We start from the raw sequence: 16184 nt of genomic DNA, 5'->3' as shown, positions 1-16184 counted from the left end.
GTATAGAGGTGTATTTAATATGAAGACAGGAGTATAGAGGAGTATTTAATATGAAGAGAGGAGTATAGAGGTGTATTTAATATGAAGACAGGAGTATAGAGGAGTATAGAGGTTTATTTAATATGGAGACAGGAGTATAGAGGTGTATTTAATATGGAGACAGGAGTATAGAGGAGTATAGAGGTGCATTTAATATGAAGAGGGGAGTATAGAGGAGTATTTAATATGAAGACAGGAGTATAGAGGAGTATTTCATATGAAGAGTATAGAGAAGTACAGAGGAGTATTTAATATGAAGACAGGAGTAGAGGAGTATTTAATATGAAGACAGGAGTATAGAGGAGTATAGAGGTGTATTTAATATGAAGACAGGAGTATAGAGGAGTATTTAATATGAAGACAGGAGTATAGAGGAGTATAGAGGTGTATTTAATATGAAGACAGGAGTATAGAGGAGTATAGAGGTGTATTTAATATGAAGAGGGGAGTATAGAGGAGTATTTAATATGAAGAGAGAGTTTAGAGGTGTATTTAATATGGAGACAGGAGTACAGAGGAGTATAGAGGTGTATTTAATATGAAGACAGGAGTATAGAGGAGTATTTAATATGAAGAGAGGAGTATAGAGGTGTATTTAATATGAAGACAGGAGTATAGAGGTGTATTTAATATGAAGAGAGAAGTATAGAGGAGTAAAGAGGTGTATTTAATATGAAGACAGGAGTATAGAGGAGTATAGATGAGTATTTAATATGAAGAGAGGAGTATAGAGGTGTATTTAATATGAAGACAGGAGTATAGAGGAGTATTTAATATGAAGAGAGGAGTATAGAGGTGTATTTAATATGAAGACAGGAGTATAGAGGAGTATTTAATATGAAGAGAGGAGTATAGAGGAGTATAGAGGTGTATTTAATATGGAGGAGTATAGAGGAGTATTTAATATGGAGACAGGAGTATAGAGGAGTATAGATGTGTATTTATTATGAAGAGGGAGTATAGAGGTATAGAGGAGTATTTAATATGAAGAAGGGAGTATAGAGGAGTATTTAATATGAAGAGGGAGTATAGAGGAGTATTTAATATGGAGACAGGAGTACAAAGGAGTATAGAGGAGTATTTAATATGAAGACAGGAGTATAGAGGTGTATTTAATATGAGAGAAGGAGTATAGAGGTGAATTTAATATGAAGAGAGTGTATTTAATATGAAGAAGTATTTAATATGAAGAGAGATATAGAGGAGTATAGAGGAGTATTTAATATGAAGACAGGAGTATAGAGGAGTATTTAATATGAAGAGAGGAGTATAGAGGAGTATTTAATATGAAGACAGGAGTATAGAGGAGTATAGAGGAGTATTTAATATGAAGACAGGAGTATAGAGGAGTATAGAGGAGTATTTAATATGAAGACAGGAGTATAGACGAGTATTTAATATGAAGACAGGAGTATAGAGGAGTATTTAATATGAAGACAGGAGTATAGAGGAGTATTTAATATGAAGAAGGGAGTATAGAGGAGTATTTAATATGAAGACGGAGTATAGAAGTATAGAGGTATTTAATATGAAGAAGGAGTATAGAGAGTATAGAGGTGATTTAATATGAAGAGAGGAGTATAGATGTGTATTTAATATGAAGACAGAGTATAGAGGATTATAGAGGAGTATTTAATATGAAGGAAGTATAGAGGAGTATAGAGGTGTATTTAATATGAAGACAGGAGTATAGAGGAGTATTTAATATGAAGAGAGGAGTATAGAGGAATGAGTATTTAATATGAAGAGAGGAGTATAGAGGTGTATTTAATATGAAGACAGGAGTATAGAGTGTATTTAATATGAAGAGAGGAGTATAGAGGTGTATTTAATATGAAGACAGGAGTATAGAGGTATTTAATATGAGACAGGAGTATAGAGGTGTATTTAATATGGAGACAGGAGTATAGAGGAGTATAGAGGTGCATTTAATATGAAGAGAGGAGTATAGAGGAGTATTTAATATGAAGACAGGAGTATAGAGGAGTATTTCATATGAAGAGTATAGAGAGTACAGAGGAGTATTTAATATGAAGACAGGAGTATAGGAGTATAGAGGTGTATTTAATATGAAGACAGGAGTATAGAGGAGTATTTAATATGAAGACAGGAGTATAGGAGTATAGAGGTGTATTTAATATGAAGACAGGAGTATAGAGGAGTATAGAGGTGTATTTAATATGAAGAGGGAGTATAGAGGGTATTTAATATGAAGAGAGAGTATAGAGGTGTATTTAATATGGAGACAGGAGTACAGAGGAGTATAGAGGTGTATTTAATATGAAGACAGGAGTATAGAGGAGTATTTAATATGAAGAGAGGAGTATAGAGGTGTATTTAATATGAAGACAGGAGTATAGAGGTGTATTTAATATGAAGAGAGAAGTATAGAGGAGTATAGAGGTGTATTTAATATGAAGACAGGAGTATGAGGAGTATAGATGAGTATTTAATATGAAGAGAGGAGTATAGAGGTGTATTTAATATGAAGACAGGAGTATAGAGGAGTATTTAATATGAAGAGAGGAGTATAGAGGTGTATTTAATATGAAGACAGGAGTATAGAGGGTATTTAATATGAAGAGAGGAGTATAGAGGAGTATAGAGGTGTATTTAATATGGAGGAGTATAGAGGAGTATTTAATATGGAGACAGGAGTATAGAGGAGTATAGATGTGTATTTAATTATGAAGAGGTTAGAGTATTTAATATGAAGAGGAGTATAGAGTATTTAATATGAAGAGGAGTATAGAGGAGTATTTAATATGGAACAGGAGTATAGCGGAGTATAGAGGTGTATTTAATATGAAGACAGGAGAATAGAGGTGTATTTAATATGAAGAGAGAGTATAGAGGAGTAAAGAGGTGTATTTAATATGAAGACAGGAGTATAGAGGAGTATAAATGAGTATTTAATATGAAGAGAGGAGTATAGAGGTGTATTTAATATGAAGACAGGAGTATAGAGGTGTATTTAATATGAAGAGAGAGTATAGAGAGTAAAGAGGTGTATTTAATATGAAGACAGGAGTATAGAGGAGTATAAATGAGTATTTAATATGAAGAGAGGAGTATAGAGGAGTATAGAGGTGTATTTAATATGAAGACAGGAGTATAGAGGAGTATTTAATATGAAGAGAGGAGTATAGAGGTGTATTTAATATGAAGACAGGAGTATAGAGGAGTATTTAATATGAAGAGAGGAGTATAGAGGAGTATAGAGTGTATTTAATATGGAGGAGTATAGAGGAGTATTTAATATGGAGACAGGACTATAGAGGAGTATAGATGTATTTATTATGAAGAGGGGAGTATAGAGGAGTATAGAGGAGTATTTAATATGGAGAGAGAGTATAGAGGTGTATTTAATATGAAGAAGAGTATAGAAGTATTTAATATGAAGAGAGGAGTATAGAGGAGTATAGAGGAGTATTTAATATGAAGAAGGGAGTATAGAGGGAATTTAATATGAAGAGAGGTGTATTTAATATGAAGAGGAGTATTTAACATGAAGAGAGGAGTATAGAGGAGTATAGAGGAGTATTAATATGAAGACAGGAGTATGAGGAGTATAGAGAGTATTTAATATGAAGAGAGGAGTATAGAGGAGTATAGAGGTGTATTTAATATGAATATAGGAGTATAGAGGAGTATTTAATATGAAGAGAGGAGTATAGAGGAGTATTTAATATGAAGACAGGAGTATAGAGGAGTATGTATTTAATATGAAGACAGGAGTATAGAGGAGTATTTAATATGAAGACAGGAGTATAGAGGAGTCTTTAATATGAAGAGAGGAGTATAGAGGAGTATTTAATATGAAGACAGGAGAGTATAGAGGTTTATTTAATATGGAGACAGGAGTATAGAGGAGTATAGAGGTGCATTTAATATGAAGAGGGAGTATAGAGGAGTATTTAATATGAAGACAGGAGTATAGAGGAGTATTTAATATGAAGAGTATAGAGGAGTACAGAGGGTATTTAATATGAAGACAGGAGTATAGAGGAGTATTTAATATGAAGACAGGAGTATAGAGGAGTATAGAGGTGTATTTAATATGAAGACAGGAGTATAGAGGAGTATTTAATATGAAGACAGGAGTATAGAGACAGTATAGAGGTGTATTTAATATGAAGAGGGAGTATAGAGGAGTATTTAATATGAAGAGAGTTGAGGTGTATTTAATATGGAGACAGGAGTATAGAGGAGTATAGAGGTGTATTTAATATGAAGAGAGGGTAAAGAGGATTATAGATGTGTATTTAACATGAAGAGAGAGTATAGAGATTATAGAGGTGTATTTAATATGAAGAGAGAGTATAGAGGAGTATAGAGGTGTATTTAATATGAAGACAGGAGTATAGAGGAGTATTTAATATGAAGAGAGGAGTATAGAGGAGTATAGATGAGTATTTAATATGAAGAGAGGAGTATAGAGGTGTATTTAATATGAAGACAGGAGTATAGAGGAGTATTTAATATGAAGAGAGGAGTATAGAGGTGTATTTAATATGAAGACAGGAGTATAGAGGAGTATAGAGGTTTATTTAATATGGAGACAGGAGTATAGAGGTGTATTTAATATGGAGACAGGAGTATAGAGGAGTATAGAGGTGCATTTAATATGAAGAGGGGAGTATAGAGGAGTATTTAATATGAAGACAGGAGTATAGAGGAGTATTTCATATGAAGAGTATAGAGAAGTACAGAGGAGTATTTAATATGAAGACAGGAGTATAGAGGAGTATAGAGGTGTATTTAATATGAAGACAGGAGTATAGAGGAGTATTTAATATGAAGACAGGGTATGAGGAGTATAGAGGTGTATTTAATATGAAGACAGGAGTATAGAGGAGTATAGAGGTGTATTTAATATGAAGAGGGAGTATAGAGGAGTATTTAATATGAAGAGAGAGTATAGAGGTGTATTTAATATGGAGACAGGAGTACAGAGGAGTATAGAGGTGTATTTAATATGAAGACAGGAGTATAGAGGAGTATTTAATATGAAGAGAGGAGTATAGAGGTGTATTTAATATGAAGACAGGAGTATAGAGGTGTATTTAATATGAAGAGAGAAGTATAGAGGAGTAAAGAGGTGTATTTAATATGAAGACAGGAGTATAGAGGAGTATAAATGAGTATTTAATATGAAGAGAGGAGTATAGAGGAGTATAAGGTGTATTTAATATGAAGACAGGAGTATAGAGGAGTATTTAATATGAAGAGAGGAGTATAGAGGTGTATTTAATATGAAGACAGGAGTATAGAGGAGTATTTAATATGAAGAGAGGAGTATAGAGGAGTATAGAGGTGTATTTAATATGGAGGAGTATAGAGGAGTATTTAATATGGAGACAGGAGTATAGAGGAGTATAGATGTGTATTTATTATGAAGAGGGGAGTATAGAGGAGTATAGAGGAGTATTTAATATGGAGAAGGAGTATAGAGGTGTATTTAATATGAAGAGAGGAGTATAGAGGAGTATTTAATATGAAGAGAGGAGTATAGAGGAGTATAGAGGAGTATTTAATATGGAGAAGGAGTATAGAGGAGATTTAATATGGAGAAGGAGTATAGAGGTGAATTTAATATGAAGAGAGGTGTATTTAATATGAAGAGGAGTATTTAACATGAAGAGAGGAGTATAGAGGAGTATAGAGGAGTATTAAATATGAAGACAGGAGTATAGAGGAGTATTTAATATGAAGAGAGGAGTATAGAGGAGTATTTAATATGAAGACAGGAGTATAGAGGAGTATAGAGGAGTCTTTAATATGAAGACAGGAGTATAGAGGAGTATAGAGGAGTATTTCATATGAAGACAGGAGTATAGACGAGTATTTAATATGAAGACAGGAGTATAGAGGAGTCTTTAATATGAAGACAGGAGTATAGAGTAGTCTTTAATATGAAGAGAGGAGTATAGAGGAGTATTTAATATGAAGACAGGAATATGAGGAGTATAGAGGTTTATTTAATATGGAGACAGGAGTATAGAGGAGTATAGAGGTGCATTTAATATGAAGAGGGAGTATAGAGGAGTATTTAATATGAAGACAGGAGTATAGAGGAGTATTTAATATGAAGAGTATAGAGGAGTACAGAGGAGTATTTAATATGAAGACAGGAGTATAGAGGAGTATTTAATATGAAGACAGGAGTATAGAGGAGTATAGAGGTGTATTTAATATGAAGACAGGAGTATAGAGGAGTATTTAATATGAAGACAGGTATAGAGGAGTATAGAGTGTATTTAATATGAAGACAGGAGTATAGAGCAGTATAGAGGTGTATTTAATATGAAGAGGGGAGTATAGAGGAGTATTTAATATGAAGAGAGTTGAGGTGTATTTAATATGGAGACAGGAGTATAGAGGAGTATAGAGGTGTATTTAATATGAAGAGAGGGTAAAGAGGATTATAGATGTGTATTTAACATGAAGAGAGAGTATAGAGGATTATAGAGGTGTATTTAATATGAAGAGAGAAGTATAGAGGAGTATAGAGGTGTATTTAATATGAAGACAGGAGTATAGAGGAGTATTTAATATGAAGAGAGGAGTATAGAGGAGTATAGATGAGTATTTAATATGAAGAGAGGAGTATAGAGGTGTATTTAATATGAAGACAGGAGTATAGAGGAGTATTTAATATGAAGAGAGGAGTATAGAGGTGTATTTAATATGAAGACAGGAGTATAGAGGAGTATAGAGGTTTATTTAATATGGAGACAGGAGTATAGAGGTGTATTTAATATGGAGACAGGAGTATAGAGGAGTATAGAGGTGCATTTAATATGAAGAGGGGAGTATAGAGGAGTATTTAATATGAAGACAGGAGTATAGAGGAGTATTTCATATGAAGAGTATAGAGAAGTACAGAGGATTTAATATGAAGACAGTTTTTTGAAGACAGGAGTATAGAGGAGTATAGAGGTGTATTTAATATGAAGACAGGAGTATAGAGGAGTATTTAATATGAAGACAGGGTATAGAGGAGTATAGAGTGTATTTAATATGAAGACAGGGTATAGGGAGTATAGAGGTGTATTTAATATGAAGAGGGGAGTATAGAGGAGTATTTAATATGAAGAGAGAGTTTAGAGGTGTATTTAATATGGAGACAGGAGTACAGAGGAGTATAGAGGTGTATTTAATATGAAGACAGGAGTATAGAGGAGTATTTAATATGAAGAGAGGAGTATAGAGGTGTATTTAATATGAAGACAGGAGTATAGAGGTGTATTTAATATGAAGAGAGAAGTATAGAGGAGTAAAGAGGTGTATTTAATATGAAGACAGGAGTATAGAGGAGTATAGATGAGTATTTAATATGAAGAGAGGAGTATAGAGGTGTATTTAATATGAAGACAGGAGTATAGAGGAGTATTTAATATGAAGAGAGGAGTATAGAGGTGTATTTAATATGAAGACAGGAGTATAGAGGAGTATTTAATATGAAGAGAGGAGTATAGAGGTGTATTTAATATGGAGGAGTATAGAGGAGTATTTAATATGGAGACAGGAGTATAGAGGAGTATAGATGTGTATTTAATATGAAGAGGGAGTATAGAGAGTATTTAATATGAAGAGGGAGTATAGAGGAGTATTTAATATGAAGAGAGGAGTATAGAGGAGTATTTAATATGGAGACAGGAGTACAGCGGAGTATAGAGGTGTATTTAATATGAAGACAGGAGAATAGAGGTGTATTTAATATGAAGAGAGAAGTATAGAGGAGTAAAGAGGTGTATTTAATATGAAGACAGGAGTATAGAGGAGTATAAATGAGTATTTAATATGAAGAGAGGAGTATAGAGGAGTATAGAGGTGTATTTAATATGAAGACAGGAGTATAGAGGAGTATTTAATATGAAGAGAGGAGTATAGAGGTGTATTTAATATGAAGACAGGAGTATAGAGGAGTATTTAATATGAAGAGAGGAGTATAGAGGAGTATAGAGGTGTATTTAATATGGAGGAGTATAGAGGAGTATTTAATATGGAGACAGGAGTATAGAGGAGTATAGATGTGTATTTATTATGAAGAGGGAGTATAGAGGAGTATAGAGGAGTATTTAATATGGAGAAGGGAGTATAGAGGTGTATTTAATATGAAGAGAGGAGTATAGAGGAGTATTTAATATGAAGAGAGGAGTATAGAGGAGTATAGAGGAGTATTTAATATGGAGAAGGGAGTATAGAGGTGAATTTAATATGAAGAGAGGTGTATTTAATATGAAGAGAGGAGTATTTAACATGAAGAGAGGAGTATAGAGGAGTATAGAGGAGTATTAAATATGAAGACAGGAGTATAGAGGAGTATAGAGGAGTATTTAATATGAAGAGAGGAGTATAGAGGAGTATAGAGGTGTATTTAATATGAATATAGGAGTATAGAGGAGTATTTAATATGAAGAGAGGAGTATAGAGGAGTATTTAATATGAAGACAGGAGTATAGAGGAGTATAGAGGTGTATTTAATATGGAGACCGGAGTATAGAGGAGTATAGAGGTGTATTTAATATGAAGACAGGAGTATAGAGGTGTATTTAATATCAAGAGAGGAGTATAGAGGAGTATTTAATATGAAGACAGGAGTATAGAGGTTTATTTAATATGGAGACAGGAGTATAGAGGAGTATAGAGGTGCATTTAATATGAAGAGGGGAGTATAGAGGAGTATTTAATATGAAGACAGGAGTATAGAGGAGTATTTAATATGAAGAGTATAGAGGAGTACAGAGGAGTATTTAATATGAAGACAGGAGTATAGAGGAGTATTTAATATGAAGACAGGAGTATAGAGGAGTATAGAGGTGTATTTAATATGAAGACAGGAGTATAGAAGAGTATTTAATATGAAGACAGGAGTATAGAGCAGTATAGAGGTGTATTTAATATGAAGAGGGGAGTATAGAGGAGTATTTAATATGAAGAGAGTTGAGGTGTATTTAATATGGAGACAGGAGTATAGAGGAGTATAGAGGTGTATTTAATATGAAGAGAGGGTAAAGAGGATTATAGATGTGTATTTAACATGAAGAGAGAGTATAGAGGATTATAGAGGTGTATGTAATATGAAGAGAGAAGTATAGAGGAGTATAGAGGTGTATTTAATATGAAGACAGGAGTATAGAGGAGTATTTAATATGAAGAGAGGAGTATAGAGGAGTATAGATGAGTATTTAATATGAAGAGAGGAGTATAGAGGTGTATTTAATTGAAGACAGGAGTATAGAGGAGTATTTAATATGAAGAGAGGAGTATAGAGGTGTATTTAATATGAAGACAGGAGTATAGAGGAGTATAGAGGTTTATTTAATATGGAGACAGGAGTATAGAGGTGTATTTAATATGGAGACAGGAGTATAGAGGAGTATAGAGGTGCATTTAATATGAAGAGGGGAGTATAGAGGAGTATTTAATATGAAGACAGGAGTATAGAGGAGTATTTCATATGAAGAGTATAGAGAAGTACAGAGGAGTATTTAATATGAAGACAGGAGTATAGAGGAGTATAGAGGTGTATTTAATATGAAGACAGGAGTATAGAGGAGTATTTAATATGAAGACAGGAGTATAGAGGAGTATAGAGGTGTATTTAATATGAAGAGGGGAGTATAGAGGAGTATTTAATATGAAGAGAGAGTTTAGAGGTGTATTTAATATGGAGACAGGAGTACAGAGGAGTATAGAGGTGTATTTAATATGAAGACAGGAGTATAGAGGAGTATTTAATATGAAGAGAGGAGTATAGAGGTGTATTTAATATGAAGACAGGAGTATAGAGGTGTATTTAATATGAAGAGAGAAGTATAGAGGAGTAAAGAGGTGTATTTAATATGAAGACAGGAGTATAGAGGAGTATAGATGAGTATTTAATATGAAGAGAGGAGTATAGAGGTGTATTTAATATGAAGACAGGAGTATAGAGGAGTATTTAATATGAAGAGAGGAGTATAGAGGTGTATTTAATATGAAGACAGGAGTATAGAGGAGTATTTAATATGAAGAGAGGAGTATAGAGGAGTATAGAGGTGTATTTAATATGGAGGAGTATAGAGGAGTATTTAATATGGAGACAGGAGTATAGAGGAGTATAGATGTGTATTTATTATGAAGAGGGGAGTATAGAGGAGTATTTAATATGAAGAGGGGAGTATAGAGGAGTATTTAATATGAAGAGGGGAGTATAGAGGAGTATTTAATATGGAGACAGGAGTACAGCGGAGTATAGAGGTGTATTTAATATGAAGACAGGAGAATAGAGGTGTATTTAATATGAAGAGAGAAGTATAGAGGAGTAAAGAGGTGTATTTAATATGAAGACAGGAGTATAGAGGAGTATAAATGAGTATTTAATATGAAGAGAGGAGTATAGAGGTGTATTTAATATGAAGACAGGAGTATAGAGGTGTATTTAATATGAAGAGAGAAGTATAGACGAGTAAAGAGGTGTATTTAATATGAAGACAGGAGTATAGAGGAGTATAAATGAGTATTTAATATGAAGAGAGGAGTATAGAGGAGTATAGAGGTGTATTTAATATGAAGACAGGAGTATAGAGGAGTATTTAATATGAAGAGAGGAGTATAGAGGTGTATTTAATATGAAGACAGGAGTATAGAGGAGTATTTAATATGAAGAGAGGAGTATAGAGGAGTATAGAGGTGTATTTAATATGGAGGAGTATAGAGGAGTATTTAATATGGAGACAGGACTATAGAGGAGTATAGATGTGTATTTATTATGAAGAGGGGAGTATAGAGGAGTATAGAGGAGTATTTAATATGGAGAAGGGAGTATAGAGGTGTATTTAATATGAAGAGAGGAGTATAGAGGAGTATTTAATATGAAGAGAGGAGTATAGATGAGTATAGAGGAGTATTTAATATGGAGAAGGGAGTATAGAGGAGTATTTAATATGGAGAAGGGAGTATAGAGGTGAATTTAATATGAAGAGAGGTGTATTTAATATGAAGAGAGGAGTATTTAACATGAAGAGAGGAGTATAGAGGAGTATAGAGGAGTATTAAATATGAAGACAGGAGTATAGAGGAGTATAGAGGAGTATTTAATATGAAGAGAGGAGTATAGAGGAGTATAGAGGTGTATTTAATATGAATATAGGAGTATAGAGGAGTATTTAATATGAAGAGAGGAGTATAGAGGAGTATTTAATATGAAGACAGGAGTATAGAGGAGTATAGAGGAGTCTTTAATATGAAGACAGGAGTATAGAGGAGTATAGAGGAGTATTTCATATGAAGACAGGAGTATAGACGAGTATTTAATATGAAGACAGGAGTATAGAGGAGTCTTTAATATGAAGACAGGAGTATAGAGTAGTCTTTAATATGAAGAGAGGAGTATAGAGGAGTATTTAATATGAAGACAGGAATATAGAGGAGTATAGAGGTTTATTTAATATGAAGACAGGAGTATAGAGGAGTATAGAGGGTGCATTTAATATGAAGAGGGAGTATAGAGGAGTATTTAATATGAAGACAGGAGTATAGAGGAGTATTTAATATGAAGAGTATAGAGGAGTATAGAGGAGTATTTAATATGAAGACAGGAGTATAGAGGAGTATTTAATATGAAGACAGGAGTATAGAGCAGTATAGAGGTGTATTTAATATGAAGAGGGGAGTATAGAGGAGTATTTAATATGAAGAGAGTTGAGGTGTATTTAATATGGAGACAGGAGTATAGAGGAGTATAGAGGTGTATTTAATATGAAGAGAGGGTAAAGAGGATTATAGATGTGTATTTAACATGAAGAGAGAGTATAGAGGATTATAGAGGTGTATTTAATATGAAGAGAGAAGTATAGAGGAGTATAGAGGTGTATTTAATATGAAGACAGGAGTATAGAGGAGTATTTAATATGAAGAGAGGAGTATAGAGGAGTATAGATGAGTATTTAATATGAAGAGAGGAGTATAGAGGTGTATTTAATATGAAGACAGGAGTATAGAGGAGTATTTAATATGAAGAGAGGAGTATAGAGGTGTATTTAATATGAAGACAGGAGTATAGAGGAGTATAGAGGTTTATTTAATATGGAGACAGGAGTATAGAGGTGTATTTAATATGGAGACAGGAGTATAGAGGAGTATAGAGGTGCATTTAATATGAAGAGGGGAGTATAGAGGAGTATTTAATATGAAGACAGGAGTATAGAGGAGTATTTCATATGAAGAGTATAGAGAAGTACAGAGGAGTATTTAATATGAAGACAGGAGTAGAGGAGTATTTAATATGAAGACAGGAGTATAGAGGAGTATAGAGGTGTATTTAATATGAAGACAGGAGTATAGAGGAGTATTTAATATGAAGACAGGAGTATAGAGGAGTATAGAGGTGTATTTAATATGAAGACAGGAGTATAGAGGAGTATAGAGGTGTATTTAATATGAAGAGGGGAGTATAGAGGAGTATTTAATATGAAGAGAGAGTTTAGAGGTGTATTTAATATGGAGACAGGAGTACAGAGGAGTATAGAGGTGTATTTAATATGAAGACAGGAGTATAGAGGAGTATTTAATATGAAGAGAGGAGTATAGAGGTGTATTTAATATGAAGACAGGAGTATAGAGGTGTATTTAATATGAAGAGAGAAGTATAGAGGAGTAAAGAGGTGTATTTAATATGAAGACAGGAGTATAGAGGAGTATAGATGAGTATTTAATATGAAGAGAGGAGTATAGAGGTGTATTTAATATGAAGACAGGAGTATAGAGGAGTATTTAATATGAAGAGAGGAGTATAGAGGTGTATTTAATATGAAGACAGGAGTATAGAGGAGTATTTAATATGAAGAGAGGAGTATAGAGGAGTATAGAGGTGTATTTAATATGGAGGAGTATAGAGGAGTATTTAATATGGAGACAGGAGTATAGAGGAGTATAGATGTGTATTTATTATGAAGAGGGGAGTATAGAGGAGTATTTAATATGAAGAGGGGAGTATAGAGGAGTATTTAATATGAAGAGGGGAGTATAGAGGAGTATTTAATATGGAGACAGGAGTACAGCGGAGTATAGAGGTGTATTTAATATGAAGACAGGAGAATAGAGGTGTATTTAATATGAAGAGAGAAGTATAGAGGAGTAAAGAGGTGTATTTAATATGAAGACAGGAGTATAGAGGAGTATAAATGAGTATTTAATATGAAGAGAGGAGTATAGAGGAGTATAGAGGTGTATTTAATATGGAGGAGTATAGAGGAGTATTTAATATGGAGACAGGAGTATAGAGGAGTATAGATGTGTATTTATTATGAAGAGGGGAGTATAGAGGAGTATAGAGGAGTATTTAATATGGAGAAGGGAGTATAGAGGTGTATTTAATATGAAGAGAGGAGTATAGAGGAGTATTTAATATGAAGAGAGGAGTATAGAGGAGTATAGAGGAGTATTTAATATGGAGAAGGGAGTATAGAGGAGTATTTAATATGGAGAAGGGAGTATAGAGGTGAATTTAATATGAAGAGAGGTGTATTTAATATGAAGAGGAGTATTTAACATGAAGAGAGGAGTATAGAGGAGTATAGAGGAGTATTAAATATGAAGACAGGAGTATAGAGGAGTATTTAATATGAAGAGAGGAGTATAGAGGAGTATTTAATATGAAGACAGGAGTATAGAGGAGTATAGAGGAGTCTTTAATATGAAGACAGGAGTATAGAGGAGTATAGAGGAGTATTTCATATGAAGACAGGAGTATAGACGAGTATTTAATATGAAGACAGGAGTATAGAGGAGTCTTTAATATGAAGACAGGAGTATAGAGTAGTCTTTAATATGAAGAGAGGAGTATAGAGGAGTATTTAATATGAAGACAGGAATATAGAGGAGTATAGAGGTTTATTTAATATGGAGACAGGAGTATAGAGGAGTATAGAGGTGCATTTAATATGAAGAGGGGAGTATAGAGGAGTATTTAATATGAAGACAGGAGTATAGAGGAGTATTTAATATGAAGAGTATAGAGGAGTACAGAGGAGTATTTAATATGAAGACAGGAGTATAGAGGAGTATTTAATATGAAGACAGGAGTATAGAGGAGTATAGAGGTGTATTTAATATGAAGACAGGAGTATAGAGGAGTATTTAATATGAAGACAGGAGTATAGAGGAGTATAGAGGTGTATTTAATATGAAGACAGGAGTATAGAGGTGTATTTAATATGAAGACAGGAGTATAGAGGAGTATTTAATATGAAGAGAGGAGTATAGAGGAGTATAGATGAGTATTTAATATGAAGAGAGGAGTATAGAGGTGTATTTAATATGAAGACAGGAGTATAGAGGAGTATTTAATATGAAGAGAGGAGTATAGAGGTGTATTTAATATGAAGACAGGAGTATAGAGGAGTATAGAGGTTTATTTAATATGGAGACAGGAGTATAGAGGTGTATTTAATATGGAGACAGGAGTATAGAGGAGTATAGAGGTGCATTTAATATGAAGAGGGGAGTATAGAGGAGTATTTAATATGAAGACAGGAGTATAGAGGAGTATTTCATATGAAGAGTATAGAGAAGTACAGAGGAGTATTTAATATGAAGACAGGAGTAGAGGAGTATTTAATATGAAGACAGGAGTATAGAGGAGTATAGAGGTGTATTTAATATGAAGACAGGAGTATAGAGGAGTATTTAATATGAAGACAGGAGTATAGAGGAGTATAGAGGTGTATTTAATATGAAGACAGGAGTATAGAGGAGTATAGAGGTGTATTTAATATGAAGAGGGGAGTATAGAGGAGTATTTAATATGAAGAGAGAGTTTAGAGGTGTATTTAATATGGAGACAGGAGTACAGAGGAGTATAGAGGTGTATTTAATATGAAGACAGGAGTATAGAGGAGTATTTAATATGAAGAGAGGAGTATAGAGGTGTATTTAATATGAAGACAGGAGTATAGAGGTGTATTTAATATGAAGAGAGAAGTATAGAGGAGTAAAGAGGTGTATTTAATATGAAGACAGGAGTATAGAGGAGTATAGAGGAGTATTTAATATGAAGAGAGGAGTATAGAGGTGTATTTAATATGAAGACAGGAGTATAGAGGAGTATTTAATATGAAGAGAGGAGTATAGAGGTGTATTTAATATGAAGACAGGAGTATAGAGGAGTATTTAATATGAAGAGAGGAGTATAGAGGAGTATAGAGGTGTATTTAATATGGAGGAGTATAGAGGAGTATTTAATATGGAGACAGGAGTATAGAGGAGTATAGATGTGTATTTATTATGAAGAGGGGAGTATAGAGGAGTATTTAATATGAAGAGGGGAGTATAGAGGAGTATTTAATATGGAGACAGGAGTACAGCGGAGTATAGAGGTGTATTTAATATGAAGACAGGAGAATAGAGGTGTATTTAATATGAAGAGAGAAGTATAGAGGAGTAAAGAGGTGTATTTAATATGAAGACAGGAGTATAGAGGAGTATAAATGAGTATTTAATATGAAGAGAGGAGTATAGAGGTGTATTTAATATGAAGACAGGAGTATAGAGGTGTATTTAATATGAAGAGAGAAGTATAGAGGAGTAAAGAGGTGTATTTAATATGAAGACAGGAGTATAGAGGAGTATAAATGAGTATTTAATATGAAGAGAGGAGTATAGAGGAGTATAGAGGTGTATTTAATATGAAGACAGGAGTATAGAGGAGTATTTAATATGAAGAGAGGAGTATAGAGGTGTATTTAATATGAAGACAGGAGTATAGAGGAGTATTTAATATGAAGAGAGGAGTATAGAGGAGTATAGAGGTGTATTTAATATGGAGGAGTATAGAGGAGTATTTAATATGGAGACAGGAGTATAGAGGAGTATAGATGTGTATTTATTATGAAGAGGGGAGTATAGAGGAGTATAGAGGAGTATTTAATATGGAGAAGGGAGTATAGAGGTGTATTTAATATGAAGAGAGGAGTATAGAGGAGTATTTAATATGAAGAGAGGAGTATAGAGGAGTATAGAGGAGTATTTAATATGGAGAAGGGAGTATAGAGGTGAATTTAATATGAAGAGAGGTGTATTTAATATGAAGAGAGGAGTATTTAACATGAAGAGAGGAGTATAGAGGAGTATAGAGGAGTATTAAATATGAAGACAGG

At 33.2% G+C, this 16184-nt stretch overlaps 1 protein-coding gene and 1 long non-coding RNA gene across 6 annotated transcripts in view; one reads left to right on the top strand and one right to left on the bottom strand.

Annotated features, from left to right (window-relative positions):
- LOC106592091 (probable JmjC domain-containing histone demethylation protein 2C) overlaps positions 1-16184 on the bottom strand; it is a 218513-nt gene that overhangs the window by 147693 nt on the left and 54636 nt on the right. The gene's annotated exons all lie outside the window — the stretch shown is intronic.
- Positions 13234-16029, top strand: LOC123740254 (uncharacterized). The gene is made up of 3 exons (XR_006768257.1): positions 13234-13254; positions 13498-13528; positions 15977-16029. It is a non-coding gene; the product is annotated as an uncharacterized lncRNA (long non-coding RNA).

The sequence above is a fragment of the Salmo salar genome, unplaced genomic scaffold (assembly GCF_905237065.1).
Source record: "Salmo salar unplaced genomic scaffold, Ssal_v3.1, whole genome shotgun sequence".
Lineage (NCBI taxonomy): Eukaryota > Metazoa > Chordata > Actinopteri > Salmoniformes > Salmonidae > Salmo > Salmo salar.
Note: the sequence above shows the minus strand (reverse complement) of the source record. Positions and strands in the feature narration are given on the sequence as shown.